Source organism: Carassius auratus, chromosome 28 (genome assembly GCF_003368295.1).
Source record: "Carassius auratus strain Wakin chromosome 28, ASM336829v1, whole genome shotgun sequence".
Classification (NCBI taxonomy): Eukaryota; Metazoa; Chordata; class Actinopteri; order Cypriniformes; family Cyprinidae; genus Carassius; species Carassius auratus.
The window spans coordinates 21013240-21027954 of NC_039270.1; the positions used below are offsets into that span (position 1 = coordinate 21013240).

The 14715-nt window shown below is 33.1% G+C and overlaps 1 pseudogene; it reads left to right on the forward strand.

The window, feature by feature from the left end:
- The first annotated feature begins 1818 nt into the window (after positions 1-1818).
- Positions 1819-14680, forward strand: LOC113047376 (cytoplasmic polyadenylation element-binding protein 1-A-like; annotated as a pseudogene).
- Positions 14681-14715: the final 35 nt, after the last annotated feature.

Here is a 14715-nt window from a genome sequence, read left to right on the forward strand (position 1 = left end):
ACACAAACCGAGACAAATAGCAAAAGGCGGTTTGCTGAAGAATTAACAAGATGATGAGCATTAAGTATTAAATAGAGAAAAAAAGGAGTATAATTAACGTCTAAATAGAGAGCTCACTAGGTTTTAAGACAGTGTCCCTTAACACTAAGTGGAGTTTTTCAAAGTTTGCTGTCTCAAAAGTGTTTATTCATAATTTTGAGGTATAGCCACACATCCTAGCAAGCTGAATATGCATGTGCAAAAAGTAAAATACTAGTAATGTTTCACTTTAGTTAACTAGTTGCAAGTAGATCTAAAAGAAATGTTCAGCTAATATGGCAATTCAGTCACCCTCTTGTGCATGTGCACTGTTTCTTTTAACAGAGAGAGAGAAAACACGGCAAGGCCGCTTATGGAGATCATGGACCTCAAAGGGCCTTTGGGCTGTTCACAGGAGCCAACCCGCAGAACTATTGGAAACACATCCCAGGTGAGATATAAACACACACAAACACACACACCGATGCCATCAAGTGAATGTGACACTGAAACAGGCCATAATTGCCTAATTAATAGATGTTTCTGTTCTTATTCTGAACAGTACATCACTGCCAGTTATTCCTTCATCATCTTTAATCAAAGTCATATGTCCCATTGTCCCATGTCAAGATAAACTGACAATGAGCAAACATTGTTTGTTCATGTTAGCTCGGGTCCATTAAATAATACTGAATAGTTGAATAATTAGTTAATGTTGAAGTTAACATGAAATAAGATTAATAAATGCTTTATTGTAAAATGTTATTACAGTACAGTAATAACATACTCTGAAGCTCTGATAGTCTGATGGTTTCCTCTTCTGCTGATGTCATTGAGCCCACACAGACTATTGGAAAATGTTAACCAGTCAGCAAAAAGGTATTTAAGAATTTCTTTAGTATCCTGGTATGTAACCAATTCATTATCCTTTTGCTTAAAATCAAGACCCGACCTCAGTTTTTTTTTTCTCATTATGTGACAGAGTTCCGCTTTTACTCAGAAATATGTTGTATTACAAATGAAAAATTAGTTTTGAATGGCAAATGACATTTTCAAAAACATCTCAAAGAACAAAACATTTTTTTTTTTAGTATAATGAACTTTTATGCAACATTTATAACTCTCTCATAGATGGTTCGGGCACAGCCTGCTCTCCGCTGGTTAGCAGAATGCGGTTTGCTCCAGAGCAGCAGGATCCTCTGGCTGCCGTGCCCAGTGCTGAAGAGCTCATTCGGGGCCTGCTGTCTCTGAGCTTCCCTTCCTGGAACCAGCAGCCCTGGAGCCACCCAGAGTTCCAGTGGTCGACCCTGCCCTGCTCCCAAATGCCTCGTGAGTGAACCTGTGTGACGAGAGTGATGTTTAAATGTTGAATGGCCCACTCATGTCTGTCTGTTCAAGCTACTTTCAGACACTTTATCAGAGCTTTGTCTCGATTATCTAGGAATATAAAGATATATATATTTATATATATATATATATATATATATATATATATATATATATATAAATAAAATATTTTATACTACAAATTAAAATATAAAACATAAAATATATAAACATCCCTTTAAACAAGATACATTTACTTTAGTTGAAAAACTTTTGTAGAGAAGAGAAATAATAATTGACTTGAATATTGTTTATATTGTTAATTTACAATCAGTGTATTTTTTATATAATTTATAAAATATAAATGTAATGTATTATATACTTTTATATTGTTTATATGATTTGTATATTTACTTTAAAGTGCATCATGTATTTTCGGACAGAATTTCAGACAGATATACACAAATGATAAACATGCCACCATATTCACCGCACTGGTGTGCGAGAAGTTGGCCAGTTTTTAAAAAGTAGCTAATACTCACATTTTATTTTTATATTTATATTTCATAAATATTTTTGTATTATTTATTGGTTTAGACATGCTACATTTCAAAACTACTGACTGTAATTTATTATTTTGTTTCTTATGTTCATCATGCCTGCATTTATTTGACAAAAATACAGTGAAAACAGTATTATTGTCAAATAATTTTACAATTGAAAATAACTGTTGTCTATTTTAATATATTTTTATAAGGAATTTATTTCTGTGATGCACAGCTGTATTTTCAGCATCATTACTCCAGTCTTCAGTGTTACATGATCTTCAGAAATCATTCTAATCTGCTGATTTGCTGCTCAAGAAACATTTCTGATTGTTATCAATGTCGAAAACATTTGTGCTGCCTGATATTTAGGGCTGCTCCGATCCAGATCGGCCGATCATTAATGCTCATCTCGTCAGTAAAGCCGGTTCTCTAATCAGCGGTAAATTCCATCAGGTTTGTGATTTCACATAGAGCAGTTGTTACTACACAGAGCCATTGTTAACTGAGAAGATGCGCAAATAAACGCTGAAAATGAAGTGGATTTGCGCAGCTTCTCATTTAACAACGGCTCTGTGTAGTAACAGCTGCTCTATGTGAAATCACACACCTGATGGAATTTACTGCTGATTAGAGAACCGGTGTCCTGACATTTTATCCTACCCTGTCAGATTTTCCTACCCGGGTTTACTGCGCACGTGCACATCAATATCGCATCCTTTTGTCTCATGCTAAACAATGATATTTAATGTATCTGCATTACTGTAAGGGTAGGTTTAGGGTTGGGGTAGGTGTAGACTTTAATAAAAACGCGATCTAATTGGTAGAAAATAATATTTATTGTTGGTTTCCTGAAGGTGTATCCCTTCTAGCTACAACCGCGAATATAACACATAATTACTGTATTTGCAGTACTGTAAGGGTATGATTAGGATTGTGGTAGGTGTAGACGTTAATAAACCATAACTTTACAGTAGCATTTTTTGTTGTGGAATTGTACTACCCAGTGTATTAGTGGGAGGTAGGAAAATCTGACAGCGTAGGACAAATCGACAGAACACCGGCTTTAATGGCGAGATGCGCATTAACGATCGGCCGATCTGGATCGGCGCAACCCTACTAATATTGTTATGGAAACTGTGGTAATTTTTTTCTTAGGATTCTATAATGAATGTTATGCATATTTATGTATGTATGTTATATTTTTAAACACATTTTTGGCAATTATGTTTTCACCAAAATATGCAATTTTTAGGATAATTAAAATAAATATATAAAGTTGCTCAGTCAGTAAATAGCATGTCTCATAAAAATCACACTGATTCTCTCCTGCAGCGTTGGATGTCTTGGGTGCCTCAAAATGCAGTGATTCGGGTCAGAAGCACGCCTTCCAGGCCCTTGAGTCTGCATCTAGAAAACCACTGGAGCACTTCTCCAGCCTGAAGGTGGCGCTCGAACCTCACTCTCTGCTACACTCGGGATCCAGCAGCCCCGTCAACTCAGAGAACTGCATGATCTCGTCTGGATCTGACCACCTGGTGAGCAACAGCATTCCCCTCTGATACCCAAAACCCTAAAGAGTGCAATGGATGATTTAGAAGATTCTGTTTCTATAGCGTTGGTGTCAGTTGTTCCAAAGTTACAGTAAAGTTGTATCTGTATCCGTGTCTTTTAGGGTTCTCTTAGAGTTTCTCCTCCATTGCCCCTGATGCTGCCTGGACTGCAGGTGGAGGGTGTGAAACTGGACACAGATGCCTGCTTAAAGCAGAACCCCCTGAACACCTTCACAAACGCTTCCAGTGCTCAGGTCGAGGGGCCACCTCAGGCCGAGGGGCCAGTGGTTGGGTGCTGGTCCACAGATCCTATCTGGCCCGGCTGGGACACTTTGGCCTTGAACAAACCCAAGTTCTGCATCGAGAGAGAGGCACAACTGCATAAACAAGCTGCAGGTACAGTGACATTAGCCACCCTGCTAAACAGAACAAGAGGCAGCATTACTCTTAAATTGACTAAAACTTTTCTTTTAAAAAAACTGCTAGCCACAGCTCAGAAACTCAAAGCAGCTGTTCTGTGAAGCATTTTTGGAAGTTGAACAATTTTTGACTTGACATGCCATGTTATTGAAAATGTGATACAGTGTGAATGTAAATGACTAGCTGCATGTTTTCAGTATTTTACATCGTGTCAAATGAATCCTGTAGGCTTACTGTATCATATTTATCATATATATGCAAATTTCTAAGGCTTCTAAATTATTAACATGATCAAAACTTTGCTGAAAAAAAACAATCTACTACATGTCTTCTGACATCCTATTGATATTTTATACCTTTTAAACACGTAAAACGCCTTTTAGTATGAGCTAAAAAAAATTATATTAGGTGGTGGTTCATCTGCCTTTTTGATTTGAAATCTACTGATTTTTATGAAGTAAACATACAAATATTTCTAATAATGTTAGTAATATTTTAAGATGAACACTTGCTGGACTGAAACAACTTAGGTTTACTTCATTGTCTACCATATTAAAATGTATCAAATATGATCTATTAGATGCAATGTCTATTTGTTCATCTCAATCATCACTGTATATTGCATTGCATTATATGTTTTATCTCCATAGGAAAAAAAGCTTTGATCACAAAAAGAAGCATTTAATGTGATATTATTAAAACATATTATTTGGAAATATAGAGTGAAAACTGATATTTATTTTAGCCATATAACAACAAACCAACAATCAAATATATATATATATATATATATATATATATATATATATATATATATATATATATATATATATATATATATATATATATATATATATATATATATATATTATTTAAGAAATGGAACAGTTTAGTGAACATTTAGACAAACTATAAAAAGGATTGTGTAAAAAAGTATGTAAAAAATATGTTTGATGTGATTGTTGGTCTGAATTTTTTTTTATTTATTTATATATATACTTTTTTTTTTTTTTTTTCAGTACAGACCAGAAGTTTGGAAACATTACTATTTTTAATGTTTTTGAAAGAAGTTTCTTCTGCTCATCAAGCCTGCATTTATTTGATCAAAAATACAGATTTTTTTTTATATTGTGATATATTATTACAATTTAAAATAATTGTTTTTAAATTTATTATACTTGAAATTATAATTTATTTCTGTGATGAAAATCTGAATTTTTAGGATCATTATCACATGATCCTTTAGAAATCATTCTAATATGATGATTCATTATCAAAGTTTGAAACAGTTCTGCGGCTTAATATTTTTTCAGAAAGTGATACTTTTTTAGGATTCATAAATTTTTTTTTGTTTCTTCTTTTTAAATAAAATCAATACTTTTGTTCAGCAAGGATGTGTTAAATTGATAAAAAGTGATAGTAAAGAAAATATATTATTAGAATATATATTATTATAATTTATTTTTTATTTTGAATAAATGCAGTTCTTTTTACCCTTTTATTGATCAAATATATTAGACAGCAGAACTGTTTCCAACACTCATAATAAATCAGAATATCAGAATGATTTCTAAATGATCATGTGATAGACTAGATGTTATATGTGACACTGAAGGCTGGAGTAATGATGCTGAAAATTCAGCTTTGCATCACAGGAATAATTTTTTTTTTTTTTTTAAGTATATTCAAATAGAAAACTATTATTTTAATTTGTAATAATATTTCACAATATTACTGTTTTTTTTTATCAAATAAATGCAGGCTTGATGAGCAGAAAAAACTTCTTACAAAAACATTAAAAATAGTAATGTTTCCAAACTTTTGGTCTTGTACTGTATATATATATATATATATATATATATATATATATATATAAATATCATATATACATAAATATATATATATCAGGCTTTAAAATGGTGGAACATTTAAAAAACACATTTTAAAAGCCGTGTGTTCTGTCTACAGCTGTTATTAATATTGTTGTGATTTTATGACTCACTGTTTCTCACAGCTGTAAATGAAGCCACTTACACCTGGGAAGGAAGCCTTCCTCTACGCCACAACGAAAACCCTGTTTACTCCTGTAAAGTGTTTCTGGGAGGAGTGCCATGGGACATCACAGAGGGTGTGCTGACTGAAACTCACTTGAGATGTAGCTTTTATTCTGTATTATGGTTCTGAACAAAATCAACTTTTCTGTTTCTGTAGCGAGTCTGTTGAACACATTTAGTGTTTTTGGTCCATTGAAAGTGGATTGGCCTGGTAAAGATGGAAATCATCCACGTTTTGCTCCACAAGGTAACAGCAGAATTTATCACATAGTATTATATCTTATCTATAATTCAACAATATATGGACCAATATAGAAATATATTTGATGCTTGACCATATAAAGCTTTACGTATCATCTTCTGGTGTATTATTCATGCTTTTTCTTAGGAAACAGAAGGCTTTTAGAATCAGAATCAGAAAGAGCGTTATTGCGAAGTAGGCTTGTGCATACAAGGAATTTGTTTTAGTGACATAAGCTTCCAGTGCACAGAGACAACAACACACAGAAAGAGAAAAAAGGCTAATCATCACCATTTGTGTCAAACATATTTTTGCTGGGAAATTGTTGCTAAATTTTATAAAATAACAGCAAGTATAACTTAATTTTGTTACTAATATTTTAGAATCAGTATTAAGCACCTTTATACATAGTTTTTTTGTTATTCTTTATATACTATTATAGATTTTATTAATATTTTGAATTAGCTTTTTTGTAATTTTGTTATTCGCTTTTTTCATTATTATTATAATTTATTAAGTTTTAATTCACTTTTACTTTTTATTTATTTCCAGTTATTAATTAAATTTCAAGGTTTAGTAATTTAACGTCAGTTTAATTTATTTAATTAAAATTGTTTTAAAATTTCTTCAATAGTTTTAGATAACCATCATAAACCTACTTAAAATGCCTTTCATGATGACAATAAAATGATCATCAAACCATTTAATTATTAAATTATATAAAGTAAAAATGAGATTTTACCAAGAAACATTTAGTTTTCAACTGATATTTTATATGAATATGATACACGCAGACTGCTTCCTAATTATTAAAATTAGATTTGATTAGCATTTTTAATTGTTCATAATAATTTAATTTATGCATATTAACATATTTGTGTATTTACATTTATAATATATTTATATTATTATTTTACCTAGTTTATTTGGTGCCATTGAAACTGTTTTTGATTACCATGAATCTAAATGAAAAGTCCCTTTAATTATCAAAGGATTTTAAATAATAGAAATTCTGCAGAGATTGTTAAAATACACAGATTGTAAAAATACAAAAATACATACAAAAAATATATACACACACAGTATGTACAGAATATAAATTATAAATAATGTGTGTGTGTGTGTGTGTGTGTATATATATATATATATGAACACACATATATACAGTATGTGTATAGTGCTTTGATTTGACGTCTTGTATGTTTTTGCAGGTTATATGTATCTGCTGTTTGACTGGGAGGAGTCAGTGAAGTCGCTCCTGCAGGCCTGTGCTCAGTCTGACGATAATCATGAGTTCTACTACAAACTTTCCAGCAGTCGGATCCACAGCAAAGATGTGAGAATAACATGCACTTAACCGTACCGACCCCTGACCTCTGACCCCGCTCTCTCACTCGCTGTACTGCAGGTGCAGGTCATCCCGTGGGTTATCTCAGACAGCAGTTTCATCCACCTCCCCATCCAGCATCGGTCCCGCAGTAAGACAGTGTTTGTGGGTGCTCTGCATGGGACGTTGAATGCAGAGAGTCTGGCCCACATCATGGAAGAGCTCTTCGGAGAGGTCATGTATGCAGGCATCGACATAGACAAGCACAAATATCCCATAGGTCTGTGCATTCTCCTCTTATCTACAGTGAAAAAATAGGTGTAGATTTTATACTGGCAACCAAAAGTTTGGCATAATTGGAATAATAATAATGCTTGGAATAGTCTTTTGTGTGTACCAAGATTGCAATTATTTGATCAAAAATAAGGTAAAAACTAATATTGTGAAATATTATTAGAATTTAAAGTTTTATATTTGAATATACTGTAAAAATGTTTCTATAATGCAAAGCTGAATTTTCAGGTTCATTACTTTAGTCTTCAGAAATGATGCTTCAGAAATCATTCTGTTACACTGATATGATGCTTAAGAAACATTTTGTATTATCATCAATGTTAAACACAGTTAATAATTCATAATATTACAATATCCTAATGGAAAATGTGATACACTACCATTCAAAAGGGGTATAAAAAAATAAAAAATAAATCAATAGTTTTTTTCAGCAAGGATACATTAAACTGATCGGAAATAACAGTAAAGACATTTATAATTGTGTAATCATAACAGACATTTGTTAAAGAAATCTGTTTCGATTGAATGCTGTTCTTTTGATCTATTTAGAATCCTGGAAATATATTTTTGTTTCCACAAAAACATTAAGCTGCAAAATCAATTTTTTACTGTATTTTTATTCAAATAAATACAGCCTTGGTGAGCATTAGATCAATTTCTCAATTATTCCAAACTTTTGGCCTCCAGTTTATTTTCATTCATAAATTGGTTGTATGTACACACACACACACACACACACACACACACACACACACACATATTCTACTTTTATATTACTGTTGCTTCAGCCATAGAGTGAATGTGTTGCGTTTGTTCATCTAGGGTCTGGCAGAGCGACGTTCAGAGGTCAGAGGAGCTATTTGAAAGCTGTGACTGCAGCGTTTGTGCAGATAAAAACCTTTAAGTTTACCAAGAAGGTACATTAGAGCAGAACTCAGATATACTATATGCTGTGGGATCAGCCCTGTGGATATTCCTCGCTTCCTTCCTGTTCCCTCTGTAGGTCCAGATTGACCCGTATCTGAGTGACTCCATGTGCCAAATATGTAACAGTCAGCCCGGCCCGTTCTTCTGTAGAGCTCAGGTAGGAATCAGATTCTGCACAGCATCATACCGAGCGTTACAGCTCAGCTCCTAATTCTTTGGTCTCTGTTTAATTTGACTTTTGACAATAACATATCTGCATCATTAATGTGATGGTGAACAACCATTTTTAAGCAATGTTCTGCTTATTCATTTATTTTCTATTGTGGAAATTATTTATTTCAAGACAGGAATCTTTGGGTTGACAGCAAATTTATTTGATTATCAATTCGATTCACTGGGTTTTGATTAAATTCAAATGCAAGATTTGCAATTTCCAAACGATTCAATTCAGTACACACACACAAAAAAAACCTAATATATATATATATATATATATATATATATATATATATATATATATATATATATATATATATATATATATATATATATATATATATATATATATGTTTGTGTGTGTGTGTGTGTGTGTGTGTGTGTGTGTGTGTGTGTGTGTGTGTATTTATAATTACATTTATCAATTAACTAGTTTTGATTTCAATTCGGTATACAGTCTCGATTAATTTGATTTTTAATTAGCATTTTAAATTAATTATAAATATACAGAGGATTTAATCGTTTTGGAAATTTAGTTTTTTATATATATAAAATTTTCTATGTGAATATTTGTTATTTAACTATAAAACAAGCATTGCAATTTCTTATACACACATTTTACACATACAGTATCTATATACATTATTAGTTTTATTATTAGATTAAGTTTTTTTTATTAGGAGTGCAAAAACATTCAACATAGGGTGAACACAAAACATAACAAAAAAACACAAAACAACAATAAAACAGCAATGGAAAATAGTAGAAAGATTTAAATAGTAATAGCATGTATAATAATATTTATAATAATATTTTGTAAAGACGGCAACAGTGATAACAATAACAGTAGTAATAATAATGCTAAAAGATGGTGATAATATTTTGTGTGGACGGAAATAGTGATATCAATAATAATAATAATAAAATGTATATCAATAATAGCAACAATAATAACAGCAATAATAATAACAATAGTAATACTAAATATGGTGATGATGATATTTTGTATTAACAGAAATAGTTATATCAATAATAATTTAATAACATTAATAATAACAGCAATAATATTAAAAACAATATCAATAACAAATGCTAATGATGGAAATGATGATAATATTTTGCGATTGCGGAAACAGTAATATCAATAATAACAGTAGTAGTAATAATAATAATAATAATATAATAATGATAAAATGACAATAGAAATAGTAGAAATGAAATAATTACACATAACTAACACATACCACACCTCTCCTAGGTTCTGTGTCAGTGTTTTTCTTTTCTTTCCTCCTTCTCATTCCCAGTACAGTTACTATTTGTATGTATGCCTAAGCTGAGGTGTTGCATTAAAAGAAGGGTGTGGTGCATTAGGGCTGTCACTTTTAGTTCGAAAATCGATTGCACAATCGATCTGACCAACCAAAAAAAGTTTCGAAAATGAAAATAGGGAATCGATTTTACCCAAGTATGTACACTATTAATTTTAAAAGAATTAAACAATTAAAAAATATATATGTAACAAAACTCACAAAAAAGCAGAAAAAGAAAATAAAGAATTCCGAAAGTGCAGTAGCTATGCGTTGCGAAAGCTAGACAGAAAATAGCAGCAATTTTACGCGCCTATAATGCTGTGTTCACATCAAACGCGAATAAAGCGTCTGGTGCGAATGATTTCAATGTTAAGTCAATGCAAAGGCGCGTTTACGCGTGTCTGGAGGTCTCGCGGCGCGAATGAGGCGTTTAGCGCGGCGCGGAAGACGTTACGGGAGATTCTGAGTTATGAAAAGGAACGTTGCAAGCTGACAGGGACCGGCTTTTGTGGTGGAGAATTGGCAGTAATACCCCAAAATTTGTAATGGTGTTACGTTCAATAAAAAAAAAAAAACACACATGGCCTGTTCTCAAGTCCATTTAAAGTTTCATTTTTTGAACAGCTGTTTGAAATGGATTGAATCATTATTTAAAATAATCTTGGAGATTTTTGAATTGCCTAAATCATAAATGCAGCCGGGTTGAAGCCTGCACTGATGTTTTTCTTTTGTTATGGCAGCCGTCCCCTCTGCACCAAAGTTGCCAACTCTCGCGAGACAAATAAGCGACTAGAGCTTCAAAAACAAGCCCAAAACAAGATCAATATTATTTGATTATCTATTTTCCGCATTATCATTTATTAACAATAAATGCGCCTGCAACATATTAAACTGAAACCACTGCTTTATTAGAAAAGGATAAACTGATTAGGAAAAAAAGGATAAAAATAAATAAAAATCAGGGAACTGCAACAAAGCGGAGAGAACGCACTTTCCTCATCTCCTGTGAGGCTGAATCGGATTGGAGAGAAGGAAAAGGACAAAAAGACAAGAAGGGAAAGACAAGAGCATTAAGGGTAGCTGTAACATATATTTAGCTTAATAAAATAAAATTCTCCCCTTCGTTGGAGGCATTGTTTGTAGAAATTTAAATATGTATATTTCTGTAGATCATAGAGCGTGCCGCCTGCACGTTGAACGTCATTTTACTCCAATGAGGGGGATAAGGGGGCGGATTCAGCTGAATGTTTTGACGAATGTTACGCCACAGCACTTATATGATTGCACTGATTTGGCTATATCTGTAAGCAGACAGTGTCAATCAATGTATCAGTATCAATGTACACCATAGACGTAAAGAAAACGAAGTTGCTTGTCAGATTTTCCTAACAAGCAACCATATGTTCTTTAATAAGCCCAAAAAAACGCAACCCGCAACCCGTGCTGTTTTAACGCGACTTACAAAAAAAAGAAGCCCAAAGTCGCGTATTATAAGCGGACTTGGCAACTATGCTCTGCACATATATTTTTTGCTGTTTGTTATTCTGTACGAAACTTCATGCCAATAAATAAAAATATTGCTGACTTGTGCGTCTCCAGCGCTCTTTATATTCGTGCGTTATTTGACGTTGAAAAAAGAAATGTCTTTTTTTTAGACTCGATTTTACAGTCGATTCAATGAACACTTATGTCTTAAAAATCGAAAATGATTTTTTCACAAAAGTGACAGCCCTATGGTGCATTAAAATTAGCATTTGATGCATTAAAACCATGTGTGGTATATTTTAGGTGTAGATTTGATTACATTTATAATATAATTATTATTATTGTTAAAGATATTCATACATCCTTATATCAAGCAAAATATCATTCCATCAACATCATTATTACTGCTCAATGTTTCTATTATATTGATAATGTTAATAATAACAATAATGTCAATAATATTACTAATAATCAAAATAATAATAATGAAAATACGACTAATAAATTACTGATAGTATTACTAATACCTTGTGTATATATGTATATGATATGTGTGATGCCCTTTTCTGCCCATTTATGGAAATTTAGTGTTTTTTTTGTTGCTTGTGAAATTAGAGTTGTTCCAGAGTGGGGTGAATTTAGATGGGGCCTGATTGGAGTTTGTGATTTGATGATATTTCCACCAGACTGTCAGAGCAGAGGTTATTGTAATTGCTTTGAAGCATGGGTAATGTTTAATGGATTGACTGAGAAATGGGATGTCTGATATGCGCTAGTTTTCGCAGAATGATTGTTCTATGTCTAGCCATATAATGTCTGACTGAGTGGGGTGAATCCATTTATATATGTATTGAAGTTGGTTGGCTAGTGAGTAAGGGTATAAATGTGGGGCTTCTAATCCCCCCAAAGATTTGGGTTTTTGTAAAGTGATACATTTTATCCGTGGTGGTTTATTTTTCCAATAGAATCGAGTAATGATGGAGTCTAAAGATTTGAACCAATTGAGAGAATGTTGGGTTGGGATCAATGAGAATAAGTAGTTTATTTTTGGAAGTACTGTCATTTTGATTATCGCTATTCTGCCCTGGATGGAAAGTGGTAAGTTGTGCCAGAGGTCAAGGTCGTCTTCAGTAAAGGAGTGAAGGAGTTTTCAGTAAAGTAGTGAAGTTGAGTCCAGTCAGCTCTGACAGCCTGGAAGAAACCTTAATAAATAAGTGATGTGGCCTGAGCATAGAGGAATGGTTGATACCTGGGCTACCACATCCCATTTGGTTGGTGGAAGAATTAAAGATTTATTCCAATTTATTGCTTAATCTGATATTGTAGAGTATAAATCAATGGTTTTCGTTATTTCTTGCAGAGATGATTGAGGATTTTGCAAAAATAGTAAAATGTCATCAGCATATAAACTAATCTTATGTTGTGTTTGGGGTGTGTGGATTCCTCTGATGAGTGGGTTCTGACGGATGGCTGCTGCTAAGGGTTCAATGAAGATGGTGAATAAAGAAGAGAGTGGGCATCCTTGCCTAGTCCCCCTGTGCAGTGTGAAGCTTTGTGATGTTAGTCCATTGGTGGTGACTGTGGCAGAAGGTGCTATGTATAAAATTTTTATCCAATTAATAAATGACTCCCCAAAGCCAATTTTTTGTAATGTGATGAATAAGAAGTCCCAACTGACTCCGTCTAAAGTTTTTTTCTGCATCTAAAGTGACTAGATGGTTTTTTCCTGTTGTAGTGATGAATAATGGATTAAATCGTATAGTCTGCGTGTGTTGTTGGATGCATGCCTACCTTTAATAAAACCAGTCTGATCTGGGTCGATTATGAATGGGATAATTTTTTCAATTCTATGTGCAAGAACTCTACTGATTATTTTGATGTCTACGTTGATGAGAGAAATAGGACGGCAGTTTTTGACGGAAGGGTTGGGTCTTTATTAGGTTTAGGGTTAAGTGAAATAGTGGCTGTGTTCATGTGCACTGGTAATCTTGAGTTTTCTTTTATTTCCGTTATTGCTCTGATGAATAATGGAGATAAAATGGACCAGAAGTGTTTATAGGACTCTGCAGAGAAGCCATCGGGTCCTGGTGCTTTATTTTTAGGCATTCGATTCAGGGCGATATGGAGTTCTTTTTCTATTATTGGTTTGTCCAGTGCACTGATTTGTTCGGTGTTAATTTTTGGGAGTTGAATATTATCATAAAATAAATTAATATCATCTTGTCTTGTGTGATTATCAGATGAATAGTTTAGCATAGAAGTTTCTAAATATTGTATTTATTTCTTGTGGAGAGTTGGTAGGCTTCCCTGCTGAGTCTTTAATAGTTACAATTGTTACTTTTTCTCTATTTCTTTTAATCTGATTGGCCAAATATTTACTGGATTTGTGGCTATATATTATTAGATTAAGTTTAAAGTCATGTCTTAAGTATGTGTCAAAAATAATTTTCCAGTATTATTGAAAATGATGGTCTTGTGACATGCATACAAATTATACACCACCTATAAATGATTCAAAGCAATGTATTGATTAAAACTTGCAACACACCGCACCAAACTACCAAACTAAACTCTAATTTTTTCTTTCAACTCTTCAGGCATGTTTTAAATACTACTGTCAATCGTGCTGGTATTGGCAGCATTCTCTGGACGTGTTGAGCAGCCATCAGCCTCTCATGCGCAACCAGAAGGGCCTGAACCCAAATAAACCCACCGCTGCCGGCGTGGGGAAGAGTCTGGACTGAGTTCACTGTTTTGGGGAAGGATTTTACCGTGAGACAAGAGAAACTCACTTGAGGAAGTCGTTTTATTGCGCTGCTATTGTTCATTAAGCTTCTATACACTCTAAAGGGTTCGTTGATGGTGACCCGTTTGCAGTTAACCAGACAGCCATGATCATGGAGATCTGATTTTAAGAGTTGTGTTTTAGATTTTGCATGCACAGGGGTGGTTATTTACAAACATTCAGATTGGACAAAATAAAGTGGTTGAAGCACTGA